At 33.9% G+C, this 22,767-nt stretch overlaps 1 protein-coding gene across 1 annotated transcript in view; it reads left to right on the forward strand.

The window, feature by feature from the left end:
- Positions 1-2,075: 2,075 nt before the first annotated feature.
- The window catches only part of LOC124541518 (protein slit), a 152,163-nt gene continuing 131,471 nt past the window's right edge, over positions 2,076-22,767 (forward strand). Inside the window, exon 1 of the mRNA XM_047119434.1 lies at positions 2,076-2,195. The gene's annotated coding sequence lies outside the window, so the exon portion shown is untranslated. The remainder of the gene's footprint in view (positions 2,196-22,767) is intronic.

A 22,767-nucleotide genomic window follows, 5' to 3' on the forward strand; every position in this document is an offset into this window, starting at 1 on the left:
CCGTTGAATCGCAATTCCGATCCTCTGGGCGAACGAACCAGCCCTCCTGTCACCAGTGGAGGCAATGAGGCGAGGTGTTATACTTTTGATGAAGCTTTTTTTTGCTATTTCAAAAAGTAGACGTAAATAGTTTTACTATTATATTCTGTTGTTACTTTTAATTAAATCCTCATTACGTACGATATATAAGCTTTTTTTATCTTTTTTATGATATAGGTTGGCGGACAAGCATATGGGCCACCTGATGATAAGTGGTCACCATCACCCATAGACAATGGCGCTGAAAAACGTATTGCCTGTTTCTTATATCTTGTATGCTTGTTACATATATATTACTATCAATGTCAGTTTTAAACTTATGCAAATTATAGCCTCGTTAAGGTTCTTACTTGGCGGTAGAGCTTTGTGCAAGTCTGGGTAGGTACCACATACTCATCAGTTATTCTACCGCTAAACAACAGTACTCAGTATTGTTGTGTTCCGGTTTGAAGACTGAGTCAGTGTAACTACAGGTACAAGAGACGTAACGTCTCAGTTCCCGAGGTTGGTGGCGCATTTTATAGGCGGTCTATAAGCGGTGGTGACCACTTACCATCATGTGACCCATATTGGCCATATTTGCTCTCCAAACGAGTGGTGGAATATACTCTAAGCCTCCTTCATATAGTAGGAAATACTTCCTGTTCTGTTTCTATAACAGTAAAACAGTTTTCGAGGTAAGCGTCTATAAATAAACAGACAATTTATATGTAAATAGAATAAATATTTTAAACGTTAATCAACAAGAGAATTACATAAGAAACCCCCCCGGAAACATTTCCTAAGCACGAGAATCGAACTCCAAACCCGTTTGAGCGGCACGTCAATTAATATACCCGTCTCTTTCTAATGTGTATGTTTGTAACTCCCTTTGAAGTAACACGACGCCCTGTGAAAGGATCGCCTATGTGTGTGTAATACAGGTATCATTGGTCGTGTTGCTGTGGGGAGAAATTACCCCGATTTCAGGGAAATTTTTTGGCATTATTTTTTTATTTATAATTATTATTTCTTTCTAATTAAATTAATCCAAGATTTCTAGTTTCTAATAATCCCAAATCATAACTGTTTATATAAATGTGTGTGTGTTTATATATGGCTGTTAAATTTATTTTTATTAATTTATTGTAGTATATAATAGTACCTACTTATTATAGTATTATACATTATTTGTCAAAAACCTAATACTAAAAGAAAGTTATATAATAAATTGTTTATAAGGTTAAAAAATATTGTGTGTACAAGAGTGAGCTGATCTACTTTTAAAAATATTTTAAATAACATTCTATATGCAGAAATAAATAACAATAAAATAATAATAATCTACCTATTTATAATAAAATAACTATTATTATTTAGATGATACTTTTTATCAGTACAATAATACTCATCAAATATAAATAATTACAATTTAAATATGTAATAAATCAAACATTGTAAAGAAAAATACGGTGTGAAGTTGTCTATTTTGAGCCTTTTGACAGTTGACACTTAACTGTCCATTATGTGAACAACTTCACAGTGTAGTATTTATTTCAAAAATAGAACTAATGTATAAATTAAAAAAATAAAGAAACTATTTAAGCATTTAATATGAACAATGTCTCATTGGTAATTATTTTTTTTACACTAATTTTATAAATGTCAAACTAACTCTATCTGTCTCTTTCACGGCCAAACGAATGATGTGTATACCTTTAAAGGCCGGCAACACACCTGCAAGCCCCCAGGTGTTGCAGATGTCCATGGGTGGTCGTAATCACTTCCCAGGAGCCTTCTATTCTTTTGTCCTCTATAACAATAAAAAAAACGATTTGATGACATTTATAGGAATTGATAATAATTAATATTGATACAAATAAATCAAATTCTATGGATAAACTATATTAACTTTAAAAATTACACATAAAAAAAAAACAAAAGCTCCTTCAAAAGGTAAATTAAAAAAAGGTAAAATATAACAATAGACCTAGCAACACCGCGCACCCAAAGTCTCAATAAAACAAAATTCCTTACACCAGTACGCGTTTAGCTTTCGTTCGTGAATGTTGTGAACTGCACACATAACAGTTACACGTATTTCTGTTTTCATTGTGTTATATACTGTGTTTGTGATTATATCAACTCGAGATATATCTTGGCTTATTTCGAAAAGGGTAAGTGTTAATTAACATGCTTTATTTTAATATAAAGGTTCTATAAACGTGAATGCTTTCGTTTCGTATAACGACTTATAATATAAGCTTTTATATCGCTTATTATATATATATAATAATATGTTAGGGTCTGTCTTTAGGATATGTATTTTATTTATATATTAATTTTTGAAGATTTAGACGGTATATTTGTTTTATTATTGTTTATATGACGTTTTTATAAACTAGAGTATTTAGTATTAATATATTTACAGTATAATAATTGATAATAAGGATTTTAATTGTTGACATCTTATATTTTATTTATCTATACATATAATAAAATTTGGAGTGTCTGTTTGTAATATTAAAATAGCCCTTTTTTACTCAATGAATACACGGTACATATACCAAAATAACATATTTTACAATTATTGGCGTTCAGTTTGTTTGTTCTGACTAATCCCTGGAACGGCTGGACCGATTTTGACGGGACTTTCACTGACAGATGACTGATATAATAAGGAGTAACTTAGGCTACAATAACATTTTTTTTTATTAAATTCAAACGCGTATAAAGCTAGTCGTAACTAATTTAAGTAACTACTTCTCGAACGCGGTTTCGTTCGCATTTAATTGGCTAAATAAAAAGTAGTCTATGTTCTTCCTAGAAGGTGAAACTTGCTTAACCAATTTAATCAAAATCGGTACAGTAATTTGCCTTTGAAAGAGCGACAGAGTTACTGTTGCATTTATAATATTGATTATAGATTGTATTTAGTTTTAACCGACTTTTTAAATAAGGAGGTTATCAGTTCGACATGTATGTATGTAAAGTTGTTAGAATTGAATTATATTTGAGTATGATGGTCCATTTATGCTTCCAAGCCTGTGTGTTTAATTTCTTAAGTGTTTGTATGTTTGTTCATAAATTTCTCGAAAACTAAAAGTCGTATTGAGATGATCATCTTTAATCTAAGTTAGATACACTTCAACTTAGGGTATATATATATCTTTAGTTCACTAGCTGTTTCTAATTTTGAAGTCGGTTTAATATTTTATATATTATTTATAGAGTATTTAAAAGCTCGGTGTTGTAGGGTTGTACATACTTTAATTAAATCAACCCTTAAAGGACTAATTCTGACCTCCGTGGTCGAGTGGTGTGTACAACGGTTTTCATGGGTACCCCACTGCGAGGTCCTGGGTTCGGATCCGGCCGAGTCGACGCAGATTATCATTAGTTTTCTATGTTGTCTTGGGTCTGGGTGTTTGTACCGTCGTTAGTTACATTGGGATCAGAGTAATGTATGTGATGTTGTCTCATATTTATTTATTTAATTGATAGCTTATACAAGATTAATAAGATTCATCGGAGTTTGTTCAGCATTTTAGCGGAAAAAACGTAAACAAATCAAATCTATGCATAAAATATTCACTTTGAATTATTTAAATAGCATTTCTTTCGAATATTATCTTTGTAATTGAAAATTTAATGTAATTTATTAATTTAAGTGTTGTAAACAGACTTGAATGCATGTTATTTATGTAAACAAAGGATTTTAGTAATTTGTTTTTAAACTAGCGACCCGCCCCGGCTTCCCACTGGTGCAATACTGATACTAAATATACTACAGAATTTGTTTATTTACGACATCACATTAGAAACTTCTGAAATTATCAGTGTTTCTTTACTATATTGTATGTGTATTATATACAAAAACCTTCCTCTCGAATCTATTTAAAAAAAGATTAGCAGATCGCATGAGATATATAAAATATAAGGTATGTTTATTCCTACTTCGATTGGAGTAAGCTACAGACTCTGGCGCTATAAGAATAAATTACATAACTCGTAAATGTACTACCATCATTGAGAACTAAGTAGCTTTATATAATGCTTAAAGTATGACTTAAAAATATTCAATATATATATCTTAGAATATATGCATTATTAATTATATTTTAATATCGATCCGTTCCGGCTTCGCACGGGTGCAATACTGACACTAAATATACTACATTGATAATGTTATATTTAATATATGTATTATTAAGAAAAACCTTTATCTCAAATTACTCTATCTATTAAAAAAACCGCATCAAAATCCGTTGCGTTTCAAAGATCTAAGCATACATAGGGACTGACGGCGGTGAGCGACTTTGTTTTATACTTGTAATGATGGGTATTTCCTAATTGTTTTATTAACAAAAAATCTTAGTCATTAAGGTCAAGATATAAAAATATGGATACACATTTTTTTTTAATTCATTATCAAGGGTATACTGATAAGAGCGTTTGAAGTGTTATTTTATTATATTAGACTAGTTAGTTATCACGTGTCAGACAAAAAAGTAGCCTACGTCCTGTCCTACAGACAGACAGAGTTACTTTCATATTTATAATATATTTATTTAGATAATACAAAGAAATATCAAATGTTTAACCCAAAACGTACTTTGTAAGGTAACGCTGGCTTAGATATAGTATTTAATAATTACCAATTATTAAATACTAAAAATTAAATAATCGAGCTGAGATGGCCCAGTGGTTAGAACACGTGCATCTTAACCGATGATTGCGGGTTCAAACCCAGGCAAGCACCACTATATATATGCCTAATTTGTGTTTATAATTCATCTCGTGCTCGGCGGTGAAGGAAAACATCGTGAGGAAACCTGCATGTGACAAATGAAGAAGTTCTGCCACATGTGTATTCCACCAACCCGCATTGGAACAGCGTGGTGGAATATGTTCCAAACATTCTCCTCAAAGGGAGAAAAGGCCTTTAGCCCAGCAGTGGGAAATTTACAGGCTGTGGTCTTTGTTTATGTTTTTGTTTATTTTTATTATTTTTTTTGTTTTTATGGAATAGGTTGGCGGACGAGCATATGGGCCACCTGATGATAAGTGGTCACCATCAGCCATAGACAATGACGCTGTAAGAAATATTAACTATTCCTTACATCGTCAATGCGCCACCAACCTTGGGAACTAAGATGTTATGTCCCTTGTGCCTGTAGTTACACTGACTCATCCTTCAAACCGGAACACAACAATACTGAGTACTGTTGTTTAGCGGTAGAGTAACTGATGAGTGGGTGGTACCTACCCAGACGGGCTTGCACAAAGCCCTACCACCAAGTAATAAAGGTACAAGGACGGACAAACGGTGGACTAAAAGAGACAAAAGACAACAACGTTTGACCTTGAAATGACGCGATATAATTGGTCGAGAGCTTGATTGAATCTATGATTCATTATGGATTTAAAAATGGCGCTTGTGGCTGATGGTGACCACTTATCATCAGGTGGCCCATATGCTCGTCTGCCAACCTATTCCATAAAAACAAAAAAAATAATAAAAATAAACAAAAACATAAACAAAGACCACAGCCTGTAAATTTCCCACTGCTGTGCTAAGGCCTCCTCTCCCTTTGAGAAAGTTTGGAACATATTCCACCAAATTGTTTCAATGCAGGTTGGTTGAATGCACATGTAGCTTCCTCACGATGTTTTCCTTCACCGATCACGAGATGAATTATAAACATAAATAGTGGTGATAGCCTGGGTTTGAACCCGTAATCATCGGTTAAGATTGCGTTCTAACAACTGTGCAATCTCGGCTCAAAATAAATGGTTCTGAAAATTAAATTATAATGACCACTCAAACGGGCTATGACGTGTTACAGAAATAAATGAATGTCTTTACAAATCACAGCTTGACAAATTAAACGTTTCTGTAATTAAAATAAATCTTATAAGAAAACATTAATTTGCCGTTGACAGATTCACTTACGACGTTATTTATCGGAGTATCATTTGTTTTTTGGGGGCAAATCGTGAACATTTTTTGGCAGAATATTAAGATTTCAATGCCAAATAAAATGTCACAGAATATATAAAGTGACGGCACAGTTAATTATGTAGTCTGTTCAAATGTTGCCAGAGCAAATAAGAATTATTTTTAATTGACTTCAAAAAACTCCACGATATATTTAACAAATTACCTTTCATACGACTGGCTTTGTTTGGTTGCAATGATATGAAATCGTAGTAAAAGCTTCTAAAATTATCAGTGTTTCTTTACTAAATTTTCCATGTTTTGTATAGAAAACCCTTCCTTTCGAATCACTCTATTTATTAAAAAAAAGCGTATTAAAATCCGTTGAGTTGTTTTAAAAATTTATAATGAGGATATAGGAACAGAAAATGCGACTTTATTTTATACTATGTAATAATATATAAAGTAGATATATATATGTATAATTAATTTCTTTCGCTCGGGCTAAATAAGGATCTACAAATAAGCATATATATCCTAATTATAACTCTAGTGGTGTTTGAAGACATATGATGTGGTCACCATCACCCATAAACATGTTATGTCCCTCTTGTAAATAACCATTGTAATAACCTTTGAACTGGAATACAATACTATTAAAAAATATGACTATGTTATACTGTTTGGAATAATCAAGGAATTGAAGTGCTTACCACTTGCCATCCGATGGTCATCTGCATGTGGTAGGTCCTATAAAAAAAGTCAATTGAAAAGTTTAGTAGTGATAATATGCCTCGTTACCTAACGATTAATTATTTATATCGTAAGACTAAAATTATAAGGATGACGTAAAGGTATCCAAAATGGCGGAAATAGGCCGCCATCTTGGAAAACAATATAAATATTTTATTTATTAACTTAATTAAAACAAAAAACCGCTGAAGATTTCGCCTTTGTTAATTAAATCGTTGAATTAGCCCGCATACACTTACGACACCGCTTTATAAGCCCTTATAAAGCACCCTTTATACTGAGAGGAGTGAATGGGAAGCATAAGCGTAGATGTACCCGAGTTTTACTGTTATAAAGCAACCGAACCCTGGGTTGACTTCTGTCAAAGGTTTTTCAGTAACAGCCTGGAGTATGGAAGTTGGAGGTGTACACTATCGTTTCTCGGTAAGCATCCATACTTTCTCTTGCGCGGGAATTATTTTTCGATAGTGTCGGATTGCCTTCCCATCGAATTATGAGTGTGTGGGAGAGACACTAGTGTACTTTATTATGTCCTGTGTAGTTGCCTGGTCTCCCTCGAAAACAGTCAGGACAAATTAAACCGTGGTTGAAAACCTAAAATTAAATTGAAATAAGACGAAAAAAAAAAATTGTATTTAAGACAAGGCACAATTATAAAAGTATAAAAAAGATATACAATAATTTTACACACCGAAAATGGATTGAAAATATAAAAAAAGAGATTTGGCAAGCAATGTAAAAAATAAGCAATCGTTTATAAAAAAAGTTCATTTCCAATTTCGAAAACCCAAAGCTGATTTTCAATGACAAAAATGAGTCATAAATCTCGAAAATATATATGGTCTATGACCATTGCAGTGACCTCAAACACGATATAACTACTATGAGCTGAAAAGTTGAGCTGCTTATTTCAGATCCTGCATTGTAGTCACTATATAATATATTTTGAATCGATCGATATGGACAACTATCACAATAATGAAAAAACATGCAGATTACCTCACGATTTTTTGCCTTCAAAAAAATAATTAACATACATATTAAACATGTCATAATGTTTTATTAATTGATTGGATTCAAAACTTAAGCATATAATTTAATATTATAATTTACTGTATTAATTACTTCATATTTCGATTCATTAATAATTTATTTCATCTGTCGTTAATATTCTAATTTGACTTAGGACCCCTAAGATTTAATTATTATCTGTGGAACAAAAAAATAAGTTTTCGCGGGCTTTAAAAATCTGACATTAGAGAAAAACAAATGGTTTTCGTTTTACCTGATCACAAACATAAAAAAAAAACATTATCTGTGGAAAAAAATACCTTTTGGCGGGCTTTAAATAATCTGTCATTGTCGAAAGTAAAAAATAGCGCCGGTTTTACAGCTGATCACTAAGATGAATATTATATTATCTGTGGAAAAAGAATATGTTTTGGCGGGCTTTAAGAAATTTGACATTAACAATGGCGTATGATTTTTTAGCCTATGTATCACTACATAATATAAAACAAAGTCGCTTTCTCTGTCCATATATCCCTATGTATGCTTAAATCTTTTTTAATAGAGAAAGCGATTCGAGAAGAAGGTTTTTTATATGTAAAACATGTTTAAATTAGTAAAGAAACACTGATAATTTTAGATGTTTTTACTGTGATTTTATGTCAATGCCCCCGTGCGAAGCCGGGCGGGTCTCTATATTGATAAATTGTTAGGTGTGACATTTTAATGACTAATTAAGCAATTTAAATCAAAGATATAAGTTATTTCTAGGTGTATATTTATCTTTGACGGCCATTTCGTATTTATTGTATTAAAACAAAATCATAACACCATAATTGGATTATAGAAAACTCAAAACATTATCTTGTTACTAGAATTTATTGGGTTTCGCTATTTTACTTATTTAACTTGGTGGTAGGGCTTTGTGCAAGCTCGTCTGGGTAGGTACCACCCACTAATCAGATATTCTACCGCCAAATAACAGTACTCAGTATTGTTGTGTTTCGGTTTGAAGGCTGAGTCAGTGTAACTACAGGCACAAGGGATATGACATCTCAGTTCCCAAGGTTGGTGGCACATTGACGATGTAAGGGATGGTTAATATTTCTTACAGCTTCATTGTTTATGGGTGATGATGGCCGGTAAGTTGGACGATTTTGAGTGAAAAACAAAATGTAGAAATGTTTACATACGATCGGCCGATTTCAATAATACGTGTTTAAATCAAATTATTTTATTCCTTTTTTAGTGATCACTTTGAAGTCGGTGTTATTTTTTTTAAAAAATATTTTATATTATTAGTATTTTAACCGTGCGACGCCGGGGCCGGTCGCTAGTTCATATTTAACATAGTTAGCATACCACATATTTAATATTCAATAATATATTTTTAAATTTGCGTGTTATATTAAATATTTAATTTAGGAGATATGACCGTGAGAATGCAAACAAACTCACGTTAAGATATGTTATCTATATTTATTGTGAAGTATATTTGATCGAATTCAATTTATTATACACTAGCTGTGCCCGCGACCTTGTACGTGTTTGAATTTAACAAAAAAAAAATATTGTAGCCTGAGTTACTCCTTATTATATCAGTTATCAGCCAGTGAAAGTTCCGTCAAAATCGGTCCAGCCGATCCAGAGATTAGCCCGAAAAAACAGACGGACAGAGAAAAATTGTAAAAAATGTTATTTCGGTATATGTACCGTGTATACATACATACGCATTGAGTAATAAATGGCTATTTTAATATTACAAACAGACACTCCAATTTTATTATATGTATAGATTTTATTAGTGACATAAAATAACTGTCAATTCACGTAAATACAGGCGTTTTTTCTTAAAAAAGTATTCTATTAAAAGAAGGTTAGTAATAATAAGAATTGTTAATTAAAATAAACTTAATAAACGTTTTTAATTAATATTTTTACTGAGAGTTGAAACAGCGTAGCGTCATTACATACAACAATCAACAATAACAACAGCCTGTAAATTACCCTCTGCTGGGCTTAGGCCTCTATCCCACTAAGGAGAGGGTTTGGAACACCACGCTGTTCAATGTGGTTTGGTGGAATGCACATGTGGCAGAATTTCTATGAAATTGGACAGAAGGTTCTCTCAGGATGTTTTCCTTAATTGAAAACGAGACTAATTATAAACCAATGATATTCTAATAAGCAGATATGTTATACCCATACTAAACAACAGAAAATGTGTGCCGCGCCGGGGACCGTTTATTTTACATTTCGTTACAAGTAAAAAGGATATCTTGATAAAAACAGTAAGTAAAAGGGATAACTAGATGTTTTAATTACGCAAAACGTATTACTACATAATTATGATGTATTATAACGTATTACTATGTAAAACAACTAAAGGCAAACGTCCCAATTATGACGTTTTCTAGTCTTCACTTTTTGCGTGTTAATGACATTTCTGTTTACTAGAACATAATTGTTATAAACTATATATATTTACATTTATAAATAAAGTCGAAATATAACGACAATTGCTATTGTCGGAAAATAGCAACAAAGGAAATATAAATAAACGGAAAAATATAAAAAAATACTGGACGGACTAGTCTGTTTACAACAGAGAGATCGTTTAATTTATTTCGAAGTTAGTTGTTCTGATAGATTTTTTTATCAGCAAACTCGAATACAGTCAGGCTAAAATGAGGTCTGTGTAGAATATTGATGCTATTTCCCGTCTAGACTGTGAGTTATACTTTACAGTCTTCAATGGTATTAGGGTTTTGTTTATAAAGTTCCTTTGATTCTTTTTTGACAGCTGATATGGCCCAGTGGTTAGAACGCGTGCATCTTAACCGATGATTTCGGGTTCAAACCAAGGCACCTGTATATATATGTGCCTAATTTGTGTTTATGATTCATCTCGTGCTCGGTTAAGGAAAACATCGTGAGGAAACCTGCATGTGACTAATTTCATCGAAATTCTGCCACATGTGAAATGGAACAGCGTGGTGGAATATGTTTCAAACCCTCTCCTTAGTGGGAGAGGAGGCCTTAGCCCAGCAGTGGGAAATTTACAGGCTGTTACTGTTATGACACGATCAAATAGGACAATTGATAAGGGCACAGGTAATTGGTCACCACCGCCCACCACGTGAGACAAACCAACCATTCCTACCAACTTAGGTTACACAAACTCACCCTTCAAACCATAGTACAATATGATAACTACTGTTTGGTGATAGAATATCTGATGAGTGGTACCACAGACCACCACCCTACCACCAAAGTCATACCACAAAGTCAACAAATCATACGTACTATAATTTTCATTTATACTAAATTTTTCCTAATTAACTATCTAAATACAGGTGAAAACCGCATCAAAATCAATACACGTTATGTAATAATACATACATCTTATAATTTCAAACCATTAGCCAACACACACATTCATCCAATTTATCTATATTTGCTCAGAGTTAATCGATAATTTATGTAGATTGTATGCACATCACTATTTGAATGCGTTATCTGTGCGGTGCAGCGCTGAAGTCTGTAGGAGTAGGGATTTCGAATGTTAGTATCGATAATTTTGCGATTTCATTTTGAATTTAAGTGAGTCAAATTCGAAACTACTTATATTATTTGATTTTATGCCATCATATTTCACGGCTTACAATATTTCTACAGATTACAAACTGTCTCGTCATATTGTAATCTAACGAATTTTGTAATCTTACGGTGAGATATACAAGGTTATTGGTAACTCGACGTATATCTGTTAGGAGGTGATGGGGGTGACTAATTTTAACCCCTATATGAATAATCCAAAATTGTTCCAAAAAGTGATCCAAAAGTTTCGATTGATTTGAAATAATTTCCTTCTTTTTATACATTTTTGGAAAGCCAAGAAAACGGTTATGTTTTTAAAATAATCTGCTGGCCAAGTTTCATAATGGTTTTTTTAGTTTTTAAGGCATTTTTGAGGAAAAAAAAATTCAAAAATATATTAAAATAAATTCGTCTGTTCGTCTGGCATTTTTAAATTTGGACCGATAGTTATTATTTAAATATTGACAAATATCCAGTGTTTAATTGTTTTTATAAAACAAAAGAAAAAATAAATTTTAATTGATACTTTTTTCTAAATAAATTTTTGAAGTTGCATTTTTGACAAATTTTGAAAGAAGCTAAAAAACGTGATAACTCAATAGATAGTTTGGTTCGGAATCATCGTCTTCGTCATACATATACACGAAATAATACAGCAAACCTATAGCTAGATTCGTATATTGATATTTACAATATTTCATAAGTCACGATACCATTTGTCATGTGTTTCTTGACAGCTGTCATTTTTTTTTAACTTGACAAAGACCTCACTAGCTATCCAGAATCAAATCTCTGAAGTTAATTGATGCTGCGATATATGTAGTATAGCTTAAGTTTATATATTATATATTGAACAATATAACATACATTACTCTGATCCAATGTAAGTAGCTAAAGCACTTGTGTTGTGGAAAATCAGAAGTAACGATACCACAAACACGCAGACCCGAGACAACATGAAGTAAAAAACTAAAGAACATTTTCGACACCGACGCGGCCGGGAATCGAACCCAGGACTCGGTGCGTACTCATAAAAACCGGTATCCACAGAACTCATAATAATCATCTTTATTAATTATTTCATTCAAATCCATTCAATATTATTTGCTTGAAAGAGTAACTAATCCATGCACACTCGAAAATTTCTCAGGATAATTTAAATTTAGAATTTCGTAATCTTTTATCGATAACTCGATTTATACCGACTTCAGTAGCGCGTTTGACAAAGTTAATCACAAAATCTTAATTAACAAGCTTAGTTTATACGGTATTCATGACCCCCTGCTATCTTGGTTCCGATCGTACTTATCTGATCGAATACAGAGAGTTACACTCGGTGGTTACAAATCTCACGAGTTTATTGCGACCTCTGGTGTTCCACAGGGATCACACCTAGGCCCAATATTATTTATCATCTTTATCAATGACATTGCACACTGTATCAAGAACAGCAAATGTTCTATCTTTGCTGACGATTTAAAAATTTACCGGTCTATAACATCCATGAATGATTGCAAATTGCTCCAAGACGATCTAAACTCCATACAAAAATGGTGCGATTTGAACGAAATGGAACTAAATGTCGATAAGTGCCAGTTTATTAAGTTTACGCGAAACAAAAACATAATAAGACACCATTATAGTTTACAGGGCAAACCGCTCAGGGAAGTTTCGGTTGTTCGTGATTTAGGTGTTATGATCGATGCCAAACTTAAATTTAACACCCACATAAATTATATTGCCACAAAGGCCTGGAAAAACTTCGGTTTTGTCAGACGTAACTGCAATGATTTTAAGAGACCGGCAACTATCATAACTTTGTACAATTCGTTTATACGTAGTGCTTTAGAATATGCGGTTGTAGTGTGGAATCCACACTATAAGCTTTACATTGAACGGTTGGAACGCATACAACACAAATTTACTAAATTACTAGCTAGTAGAAATAACAGTTGCCCTTATAGGGCCGACTATGAATCACGTTTAAAATATTTTGGACTGTGCACTCTAGAAAAACGCCGCGAAATTGCCTCTCTAATTACTCTCTATAAACTATTAAACAACCACTTGGATGCAACAGATCTACTACAAGATATTAACATAGCAGTACCACGTACTGCACCTAGGCAACCTCTAAAAAAACTTTTCTCCTCTCGAATTTCCAAAACAAACATAGGTAAATACTCTCCACTCAACCACCTCATAAACTTATATAATAATGTTAACAGTAATGGCATTGACATTTTTCACGACTCACTACCTATATTTCGCAAAAAATTAATGTTGGGAGCGTTATTGTGATTGGGATATCTTTATTGTTGTTGTTTTTAAACTGTTATATTTTGCTTAATTTTGTGAATTTATGGTATTATCTCTAAGAATCCTATATTGTCAATTGTGTGTATTTAGTATTCGTTTTCTACTTCATTTATTTTTTATTTTTTTATCAATTGTCTAAATGTTAAATAATTAATAAGCGTGTTATTATTGCAGTCTGCAGTATTTATTGAATACAGTATAGTTAAAAATTGTTACTGGAGGCTAACGTAACTATTAATGCTGTATATACCTATTAAGTGTTTGAAGTTGTATGTGTCTTTTTTCTGTATTCTTGTTTTAAGTGTTATATTTCAAATACTGTGGTGTATCGATTAAATAAATAAAATAAAATAAAATAAAATAAAATAACTGAAGCACATCACTATGTGTAACTATCTCGGTATGCAGCCTGACTGTTTGTATAGGGCTAATGAGAGCACTAATTGGTCACAATACGCTGCGATGTGCGCCATAATAATCCCTCATCACACGCAATCTATCAAGTATTTTAATCTGTGCCAATGAAGAAAAGATTTTTAAAAAACGAACGCTATTTGCATCTCTTTCACACTCCCTACTGTACCATTAGAGAGAAAAGATCAGAAAACATTTTACGCCTCCAATTTTATACGATATTATTGAATATTATTTACAACAACAAACAACAACAGCCTGTAAATTCCCACTGCTGGGCTAAAGGCCTCCTCTCCGAGAAGGTTTGGAACATATTCCACCACGCTATTCCAATGCGGGTTAGTGGAGTACACACGTTTCCTCACGATGTTTTCCTTCACCGCTGAGCACGAGATGAATTATAAAAACAAATTAAGCACACGAATCAGCGGTGCTTGCCTGGGTTTGAGCCCGCAATCATCGGTTAAGATGCACGCGTTCTAACCACTGGGTGATCTCCACTCGAATATTATTTAAATTTTTGTTTTTGTTTTGAGTTACACCAGACTTTAGTATCAGTTTTATTATTGATATTTAATTGTTAAGATGTAACGTCGGCAAAATTCGTAAAACCGATCACATTCGAATTATGTACGCGATCCCAAATTATCGATATTTATTTCTCATGCGAATATGATCTTTACACAAACGTAATAACTTGTAATATCATATGACCTAATATATTCGTCAATTTGACGCGTCGATTTACACGCACTCGCTGTCTCGGGTCGAACTGACGCGAGAATCTATAGCGACGAATAGCGTCCAGTGGCGCGATAAGGCACTAATTCTGTGGGTAGTGTGAATCGGCAGTGATCGGTTTTATTGACTTTGCCGATGCTATATCTAAGTTGTGTCGTACTATATTCATGTACAGTCGGCGTAAGAAAAGGTTAGTCACCTTAAGATCTATTTTCGCGTGCTCAGTATGAGCGATAATCTGCTTTACCGATCGAGAATGACGTATTGCGTCGCGATGATTCGATGTTTAGATTCAAAAGGTACTAAGAACTTAATACTTGATAAAGGAATGTATTTGAAAACTGACGGAGGTTTTCTTACTCGGACTGTGTTCGTTTGCCTCGCTCGTCTCGGCCAACACGAATCTTTTAATGGTTCTCTAAAGCATTTTTTCACGGTAGAATAACTGTATGGGATTTTCAAACATGCATCAGATCTACCGATTTTGTATATTCACGCTTTGCTGGATATAAATAGTCTTAAATCATGACATAGTATGAAACAAAGTCGCTTACTATCTGTCCTTATGTACGCTTAGATCTTTGAAATTATGCAACTAATTTTGATGCGGTTTTTTTTATTAAATAGGATAATTCGAGAGGAAGGTTTTTGTGTATATACGTGAACAATATAGTAAGTAAGGAAACAATATAGTAAGTAAGAGCGTACTCCTTCTTTAAAGGCCGGCAACTCACCTGCAAGCCCCCGGTGTTGCAGATGTCCATCATTCCATCAGGTGAGCCTCCTGCTCGTTTGCCCACTATGTCATAAAAAAACAGTGATAATTTCTACTATATTCTGTATGAGCTTTGCATCCGTGCGAAGCCTGGTCGCTAGTAAGGTATATTTTTGTAGTAGCAGTGCGCATAAGAAATTATTTATTATATATTAAAGTTACCCTGTTCATTTAAACTTAGTAGTGCAGCCAACACTTGTCCGAGGATAGATAACGCGACTTTCATCATCGCTGGTCACCCTTTAAATCAAAACACTATTAATAATTCAAAAATGTTATAAATAAATAAATTAATTAAATGAAACTATCGATAGCTGTATCGATAGAACGCACATCACTATCCGATGCAATTTACACTCACGTTAATTTGTCGTGTGACGCCATCTCATTCATCATTGACTTTTGACATTTGTTGAATTTCAAAATGGCGACAACGATAGCGTTATAGATGTATGAACGCACGAAGGCGCGCCTCTACACTCCTCTCCACAAAGCGTTTATTTATTTATTTATTTATTAGATCACCAACAAAATACGCACTATAAATATTCCAGATACATGAATAAAAAATAATACTAGTGGTATCTTACTTACAGCATGCACAAAATAAAAGTTAAGCGACAACAAACAGAAGGTAAAAAAAGCTAATTAAAAACCATTATATAACAACAATAAATTAAGATAAAGATAAGAACATAAGTAAACTATCTATACTAAACAATCTTGAGTATTTATAATTAATATTTTATTTTTAAATTTCTTCTTATTATCGAAAATATCTAAGCGTTCCATAATGGATATAATCTAATATTTCTTCTTCTACATTTTTTTAGTTATGAAATCGCATAAGAACCTTTTAAAATTATCAGTGTTTCTTTACTATATTGTATATGTATTATATACAAAAACCTTCCTCTCGAATCACTCTATATATTAAAAAAAACCGCATCCAAATCCGTTGCGTTATTTCAAAGATCTAAGTACACATAGGGACAGACAGCGGTTAGCGACTTTGTTTTATACTATAATGATTATAACACGTAAAAATTCAATAGAAAGTGTCAAGATTGTAAAGCAATTACTATAACACGGCGACATAATATATTTATCAATAGTTTGTATTAACATTTAAAACATTCTAGCACCGAATCGACTTTAAACTAAAGCAATAATGTTTAAATAAATTACCATTTAAATTTGTTTAAACATTTAACGCATGTTGAATTTATATTCGAAATTCTATTACTTTTCTTATTTGCATTCCGAAGCGTTTTTTATCTGTGGTTTATTAAACTGTCAATGTCACTCGTGACAGGTGATGTTTGTTTATATAATTATTTTTTATCTGTTTGTGAATCGTGGCAAGGGATAAACGAGTTGGGACGTTTCTTTCACTATATATGATCTACGTATTAGGTGTATTTAACAATTTAAAAAAGCGTGGAATTAATACTTGTTGACTTCCAGGCAGGATAAATTACATACATATGTATGTAATTGTGTTTAACTAACATGACGGTTTTTGTTATGTTGAAAACGAGTAAGTACTGAGTTTCTTGCCGGTTCTTCTCGGTAGAATCTACTTTCTGAACCGGTGGTAGCTCTAATTGTAAAATGGCGACTCAAAAGTGCTTGCAAAGGCCTACTTGAATAAAGTTTAATTTGATTTGATTTGATTGAGAGTCGAGATGGCCCAGTGGTTAGAACGCGTGCATCATAACCGATGATTGCGGGTTCAAACCCAGGCAAGCCCCGCTGATTCATGTGCTTAATTTGTCTTTATAATTCATCTCGTGCTCAGCGGTGAAGGAAAACATCGTGAGGAAACCTGCATGTGACAAATTTCATAGAAATTCTGCCACATGTGTATTCCACCAACCCGCATTGGAATAGCGTGGTGGAATATGTTCCAAACCTTCACCTCAAAGGGAGAGGAGGCCTTTAGCCCAGCAGTGGGAATTTACAGGCTGTTTTTGTTGTTGTTGTTGTTTTGATTTGGTGAAATGAAAAATGAGTAAGATTTGTAGTTATACTTCTTTAGATGTGTTATTAAAATAGTACGTCGTTTTAGTCCATTTGCCGGGCGTCCGAAGTATAATAAGATAAATAACTATGTGCCGAATCATTAACTTTCTGCTGTTTGGAAAACTAGTTGTCTGACGCGGTTTTATTTGTGATTTTGTGTTTAAATTCAATAATTGATTGATTCAAATTTATATAATGTTAAAAAAGGAGAAATGTATTTTTTTTTATTTTCTTACTTTTAAATTATCATTGATAAATACATATTATTATTTATTGTATTTTAAAATTCGTAAAGTAATTGTTTTATTGTTTAATTAGCGACCCGACCCGGCTTCGCACGGGTGTAATACTGATACTAAATATACTACAGAATTTGTTTACTTACGACATCACATTACAAACTTATAAAATTATCAATGTTTCTTTACTATATTTTCCGTGTATTATATACAAAAACCTTTGTCTCAAATCACACTATCTATTAAAAAAACCTCATCAAAATCCGTTGCGTAGTTTTAAAGATTTAAGCATACATAGTTATATAGAGACAGAGAAAGCGACTTTGTTTTATACTATGTAGTGTTTTTGTAATTGTACTGATACTAGATTCACTGTATTTTATCATTATTATTTTGAAAATCAGGCATAATTTCGTAGATTATAAGAAGGACAAGAAATAATCAAAGAAATAATATCAGTTAATTCTCGATGTGACGTCGTTGTGTTCATAAATATATCACATTAATGGCTTTTAAGGTCCATAAGTTTATTTTACGACGTAATCCCTGCTGCTTTTCCCGAATAAATAATTAGTAATTTTAATATCCCTAAAATAAAACATAATTGATATTTAAACATGTCAAATATTATATTATTGAATACAATTGAGATATTAATTAATAAATAATTATATTCAGTTCACTGCCGTAGTTTATGACCTCGTATGATTACTATTATAATACCGATTCGGGGCTTATTAGACCCCGTAACGTTGAACTAAACTATGACGACTTCCATGGTCGAGTGTGAACACCGGTTTGCATGGGTACGCTACTCCGAGGTCCCGGGTTTAAATCCCGGCCGGGTCAATGTAGAAAAAGGTCATTCTATGTTGTCTTTGGTCTGGGTGTTTGTGGTATCGTTACTTCTGATTTTCCACAACCATATTACTTGGTGGTAGGGCTTTGTGTTAGCCCGCCTGGGTAGGTGCCACCCACTCATCAGATATTCTTCCGCCAAACAACAGTACTCAGTATTGTTGTGTTCCAGTTTGAAGGGTGCGTCAGTATAACTACAGGCAAAAGGGTGGCACATTGACGATGTAAAGAATAGTTAATATTTCTTACAGCATCATTGTCACCAACCTATACCATAAAAAAGACCATTTCTCAGACACACTGTCCTATATGGATTAGAGTATTGGACCACAAAATTGATGTAGCAGGCTTGCATGTAGCGGAGATGAGAATGCTGAGAGGAATGTGTGGTGTTAGGCGAATGGATAGAGTAAAGAATAGGTACATAAGAGTTTGAAAGTGACACCGATAGCCGAGAAGTTATGTGTAAGGGAGCTGTCATGTCATATGGGCATGTAAGGCGGAACATATTGTGAGGAAGGTCTTAAGATATGTGGATGGGTATAGAGGTAGAGGACGACCAATGAAACGATGGATGGATTGTGTGGAAGATGATATGGGAAACAATGTTACTTGTGAGATGACATCAGATAGGGAAGTATGGAAAAGAAATGACCCTAAGTAAATTGTGATCAGGAAGAATGATGATAAGGATGATTATTCAAGGGTTTGACAACACTCAACCGTCTCTAGGCAGTTTGCAAGGCCCTTTTTTTTCTTTTTTTTTATTACTCTGACTCCAATGTTATGTTGTATTTGTTTGAACCGCGAGGCTGTGGGCTATGGCCCACACCGCCCACGCCTTACGCCGCCACTGTCTCTGGGTAGGGAAAAGTTACTCATCAGATATTCTACCGCCAAACAGCAATAGTATGTTTGAGTTTGAAGAGTGAGTGAGGTATCTTAGGGACAAAGGGACATAACATTTTAGTTCCCAAGGTTGGTCATGCATTGGCCATGTTGGGTTGGTAAACAACGACCATTTGCCAGTCTAAAATGCAAAGAACTATCCCATATTGTAATACTATTGATTGCTGAATACAAATCGCTTGCTTTAAAAGTCAAATTTGATATTGGATATTGGACGAAACTTCAAAGCCGGCGAGACTGGATTTGAAGGCTTTAATTTGCTTTGCGGTCGTGAAAAATCCAGATTAATCTCGTGTTTTAGACGTTATTTTAAATGGGAATAAAATTGCTGTAGTTCTGGTCTCAACGCGTTGGCTGTGGTGACATTTGTTTTTCTTCCATTCTTTCGGTACAGGGTGTTTAAGACCTCGTACGATTACTCTCATAATACCGGTACGGGGCTTATTAGACCCCGTAGCGTTTGAGAAAATTAAATTTAATGTGATGTGATCGATTTTTATTTCTTATGGAGATTTAAATGATACATACATGTATATTATATTTGCTGTGCGCCCATTCATTATTTATCACAAGTTTTCGCTTTGCTCGCGTTTTAGCGGTAGGTTGTCTGTCATAAGTAAGGCAAAGAGTAACCCATGTCCTTTCTTGAAGTATGCTTCAGATCAAATTTCATCAAATTCGCTTCAGCAGTATGGTAGTGAAAGAGCGACAGTCAGACATACAGAGCTACTTTCATATTTATAATATTAATATAGATTAATATTAAAATAATTGTATTTAATTAACATTACTTTGTATTTTTCAAATGTTAAAAAAGTGTAACTACTGAGTTTCTTGCCGGTTCTTCTCGGTAGAATCTACTTTCCAATGGTAGCTCCACTTAATTGTAAAATGACGATTCAAAAGTGCTTGTAAAAGCCCACTTGAATAAAGTTTTGATTTGATGTGATTTGATTTGAAAGGACTATAATTATTATTACTACTGTACTAATTGTATCCAGTACTAGTAGTATCGAAATGATTAATATTCTATAAGTTTTTGGTGTACTTAGTAAATTTTTAAACTAAACCAAATTCCAAACTCCTCTAAAGCAAAGTATAGGGGAAAAGGTTGGCATTTCAAGACTTATATACATCCCAATTAATATAAATGATCAGCAATGCGCCACAGATCTTGAGATCTTTGATTTTATGTGCCTTGTGCCTGTAGTTACACTGCAAAAACAGCCTGTAAACTCCCACTGCTGGGCTAAAGGCCTCCTCTTCCTTTGAGGAGAGGTTTGGATATTCCACCACGCTGTTCCAATGCGGGTTGGTGGAATACATATGTGGCAGAATTTCTATGGAATTTGACACATGCAGGTTTCCTCATGATGTTTTCCTTCACCGCTGAGCACGAGATGAATTATAAAGACAAATTAAGCACGTGAATCAGCGGTGCTTGCCTGGGTTTGAACCCGCAATCATCGGTTAAGATGCACGCGTTCTAACCACTGGGCCATCTCGACTCTTACTAGTAGTTACACTGACCCACCAAAAATTCAAACCGGAAATTAGTACTGTATATAACTGTTCAGGGGTAGAATATATCATGAGTGGGTATCTACTCAGTTGGGTGTACAAAGCCCTATCTCCAAAGAGCTATCTGTCCAGCCGTGGAATACTTACAAGCAGCTAACTTACTACCTGTACATATACCCCAAAAGCCTATGCTTAATTCCTGTTATCATTGTTTGCTTCGTAGGTAACAAAAGGCAGTCAATCTGCCTAATACAAAACATTATTCCCCCCCTCAAGCCTCCCAATTATATCGACAAGCTCAAAAAGCTCAACCTCGAAAGCTCTCAAAGCACTCGTCATGAAATAAAAGCGCTCGAAGACACGGCGCTAACATCGCTGTCACGGTACGGTTATTAGCTTTTAACCGTAGTGTTGTGAAGCGTCCCGTTTTATCGATATCGATACATTCCAATGCATTTTATTTAACAATAATAAATCTTTGACAACATTGTTATCAATTATAATAAGATTTTACTTGTGGAATAATTTATTCTATCGACAAAAACCGTCAGCAAAATGCTGAAAGTGTAGTAGTAACTGTTATAACTGTGAAGTCGTTAGTCTTGTTTAATTATTATTTCATTATGTATGTATTTATTGATATAGATTCGGCCAACTAGACACAGCCTTAATTAAAAGTAAAGTAACTGTAAATTGCCCACAGCTGGGATAAGGCCTTCTCTTCCATTCAGGAGAGGGTTTGGAACATATTCCACCACGTGGCAGAATTTCAATGAAATTAGACATATGCAGGTTTCCTCACGATGTTTTCCTTCACCGCCTAGCACGAGATGAATTATAAACACAAATTAAGCACATGGATATTCAGTGCTGCTTGCCTCGTTTTGAACCCGCAATTATCGGTTAAGATGCACGCGTTCTAACCACTGGACCATCTCAGCTATTTTCAAATCAAAGATAATATACATATATCCCCACAGATAACTACTTTTTACTATTCGGACTCGTCAATTTTACTTATTAAATATAGATAGTATCTATCGATATTGTTAACACCTTATCGATACATTCCCATCCCTACTAGTAAATATTGACGTATCGACCGGCGTTGAAGCCGTTCGCGTCAACTACACTAGGTTTTTAAACTACAACATATTCGAACGAAGATTTATTCACTCCAAATATTAAATACTAATATTGTCCTGCGGCTTTGTTCACGTTTTAGTGTGGTCGTCATGCAACAGGCAAAAAGAGCCTATGTCCTTTCTTTTAGTTAAATTTTGCTTCATAATAAACTTCATCAAATTCGATTCAGCGGTTTGGTCGTGACAGACAGACAGAGTTACAGTCACATTTATAATATTAATATTTTTCTTGGTGGTAGGGCTTTGTGTAAGCCCGTCTGGGTAGATACCACCCACTCGTCAGTTATTCTGCCGCCAAATAACAGTACTCAGTATTGTTGTGTTCCGGTTTGAAGGGTGAGTCAGTGTAACTACAGGCACAGGGGACATAGCATCTTAGTTCCCAAGGTTGGTGGCGCATTGATGTAAGGAATAGTTAATATGTCTTACAGCGTCATTGTCTATGGGTGATGGTGACCACTTTCCATTATGGCCCATATGCTCGTCCGCCAAGCTATACCA

This window comes from Vanessa cardui, chromosome 28 (genome assembly GCF_905220365.1).
Source record: "Vanessa cardui chromosome 28, ilVanCard2.1, whole genome shotgun sequence".
Taxonomy (NCBI): domain Eukaryota; kingdom Metazoa; phylum Arthropoda; class Insecta; order Lepidoptera; family Nymphalidae; genus Vanessa; species Vanessa cardui.